General features: G+C 48.5%; 1 non-coding gene across 1 annotated transcript; it reads left to right on the forward strand.

Moving 5' to 3' along the window:
• Positions 1-2,561: 2,561 nt before the first annotated feature.
• LOC119467677 lies at positions 2,562-2,752 on the forward strand. The gene has a single exon (XR_005196219.1). It is a non-coding gene; the product is annotated as a U2 spliceosomal RNA (small nuclear RNA).
• Positions 2,753-3,201: the final 449 nt, after the last annotated feature.

Consider the following 3,201-nt stretch of genomic DNA (forward strand, 5'->3'; position numbering starts at 1 on the left):
AAAAAAAAAAAAAAAAAAAAAAAAAAAAGAAAGAAAGAAAAGGAAAGAAAAAGAAAGCGAGAGAGAGAAAGTAAAAAGTTTTGTCAGGTCTCCATACACAAGCCTGGAGCCTGAAAGGCTGATGTCTCCCACCCCCTGCCTGCCTTCGCCATTGACCCTGATCGTCCAGCAGAGCTTCTCCAGGACAAGCCTCTCATCCAGCCCTGCCATCTTAACTGTTCTTATGATAATGTAAATACCTCTCACCCAACCCTGCCATTGTAACTGAACTTGTGGTCATGTACACGCCTTGCCCCTAAACCTCCACCACTGTAACTGAACTTACTCTGCAACACCCCCGGCCACCAAAAAACTACCCAAACCTATAAAACCAACTCCTGGTCAAGAAATCGAGACCATCCTGGTCAACATGGTGAAACCTCGTCTCTACTAAAAATGCAAAAATTAGCTGGGCGTGGTGGTGTGTGCCTATAGTCCCAGCTACTCGGGGGGCTGAGGCAGGAGAATTGCTTGAACCCAGGAGGCGGAGGTTGCGGTGAGCTGAGATCGCGCCATTGCACTCCAGCCTGAGTAACAAGAGCAAAACTCCGTCTCAAAAAAAAAAAACAAAAAACCAACTCCTATCCCACTGCCCTTTGCTAATGCCCTTTTCGGCCTTAGCCCACCTGCACCCAGGTGAATAAACAGCCATGTTGCTTACACAAAGCCTGTGTGGAAGGTCTCTTCATTCAAAGCCCGAATTTTTCAACAAGTTCGTAACATTCTCTTTTTTTTTTTTAATTTTTTTTTCTTTTAAAGACGGGGTTTCACCATGTTGGTCAGGCCGGCTGGTCTTGAACTGGCGACCTCAGGTGATCCACCCGCCTTGGCCTCCAAAGTGCCTGGATTACAGGCGTGAGCCACCACGTCTGGCCCAACATTCTCTTCTCCAAAAAAGAAAAGAAAAGAAAAGAAAAAAGCTAGGTGCCCTGGTTCAAGCCTGTAATCTGAGCATTTGGGGAGGTTGAGGAGGGGTGATCGATCGAGGCCCGGAATTTGAGATCAGCTTGACCAAAAAAGCAAGACTCCATCTTTATTTATTTATTTATTTATTTTTTAAAAAAGGCTGGTCTTGGTGGCTCACGCCGGTAATCCCAGCACTTCGGGAGGCCAAGGCCGGGGCATTATCTAAAGTCGGCCTTGAAATTTTATCAGTGACAATGTAACGCCCCACTCCTGCATGATCTGCTATGCAAGACGCTTTGATTAAAAGACACCACCTCTTTTTCCAACCCAGGCTAAGGGGTTTCCAACAGAACGATCCACATTTATATTAATACAGTAAGATCTTAATTCTCTTCTCAGCCAAGGCCTCATATTAATCCCTTTCATTCTGGCGGGTTTGCTTTGATCGATTTAAAAAAATCGCTCCCTTTCAATTTTACCTACACTCTCCTCCTTTCTCCTTCCCCCAATCCTCTAAGGATCCTGCCTCTGCCTTGGAGAAGAGGCCCCGTGGTTTGTCGGTCGGGCTTCCAGGTGGGCGGCCTTGCGGCATTGCTGATCCGCCTGAAAATAACTCAAGGATTGCCTGGGTCCGAGGACAGCGAAGCTGAGGCGCCAGCACCTTTCTCCCATCGCGGGATCCCTCGTTTGAGGATCAGGAACCTCCGAAATGGCTTTCTCAGGGCGTTTCCCTCTTAGTGAAGTGCCAGACGATTGCTGGCTGAAGGTACAAATGCAAGGTGCCGGTCGAGCCTCGCCCTTATGTCCTCAGTTCTCACAAACCCCCGAGAGTGCGCGTCACCATTTCCCCGTTTAACTGGGGAGGAGAGAAGAGCCTAAGTAACAAGCCTCAGGCCATTAAGTCGGGAACTGGCGAGCAGGGAGCCCAACCTCCCTTTTTGTACTCCAAAACCCGTGCTTTGAAAACGCGCCGTGGGCCCGGCGCGGTGGCTCACGCCTGTAATCCCAGTAATCCCAGCACTTTGGGAGGCCGAGGCGGGTGGATCACCTGAGGTCAGGAGCTCGAGACCAGTCTAACCAATATGGTAAAACCCCGTCTCGAAAAAAGAAAAAAAAGGAAAAAAGAAAACGCGCCGTGCTTCTCGGAAGAAAGGTCCCGGGGAGGGGTAACGCCACCTGCAGCACGGCCCCGCAGTTCCTGCAGCACGGCCCCGCAGTTCCTGCAGCACGGCCCCGCAGTTCCTGCAGCACGGCCCCGCAGTTCCTGCAGCACCCGAAAACCTCTAGGCTGGAAGACTAACGCACAATGGGGGGGTTGAGAAAGGAGGATTGGTCCACGACGGATATGTGGACCAATCCCAAGATCGCAAAAAAGCACAGGGGCGGGTTTATGCAAAACAATCCGAGCAGAGGGCAGGCGGGAGAAGCAGTACAGGACGCTTAAATAGATCTATTTTCAAAAAAGAATAGCCACTGCTATGAAGAAAGAATAATGTAAAATGTGTTTAGGAAATATAATGTATTTGAAAATAATTTAACAATTAATGCCTAGAAAGTTACCATAACTATAAAAAGTTAGGAGAGGATAAGGCTGCCAAAGAGGACCAAACGAAAGTATCGCTTCTCGGCCTTTTGGCTAAGATCAAGTGTAGTATCTGTTCTTATCAGTTTAATATCTGATACGTCCTCTATCCGAGGACAATATATTAAATGGATTTTTGGAAATAGGAGATGGAATAGGAGCTTGCTCCGTCCACTCCACGCATCGACTTGGTATTGCAGTACTTCCAGGAACGGTGCACTCCCCTTTCGGGGGTTACTATTTTGGTTTTAAAAATAGACTGATAAAACACGCTATTGCAGTATCACGGTGCACTCCCTTGATTAGCTAAAAAAGTTTTTGAGAGCAGGAGCGCGGTGGTTCCAGCCTGTAATTCCAACACTGTGGGAAGCCAAGGCTGGTCAATACGGTGAAACCCCTTCTCTCCTAAAACTACAAAAAATTAGCTCGCCATGGTGGTGCGTGCCTGTAATCCCAGCTACTCAGGAGCTTGAGGCAGGAGAATTGCCTGAACCCAGGAGGCGGAGGTTGCGGCGAGCCGAGACAGCGCCATTGCACTCCAGCCTGGGTAACAAGAGCGAAACTGCGTCTCAAAAAAAAAAAAAGTTTTGAGAAGTTATTTTTCCTCATGCTTTCGATTCTAACGTGGTGTAAGAAATTGGACACGGACCGGGCGGTGGCTCAAGCCCTGGGAG

The sequence above is a fragment of the Cebus imitator genome, unplaced genomic scaffold (assembly GCF_001604975.1).
Source record: "Cebus imitator isolate Cc_AM_T3 unplaced genomic scaffold, Cebus_imitator-1.0 Scaffold316, whole genome shotgun sequence".
Taxonomy (NCBI): domain Eukaryota; kingdom Metazoa; phylum Chordata; class Mammalia; order Primates; family Cebidae; genus Cebus; species Cebus imitator.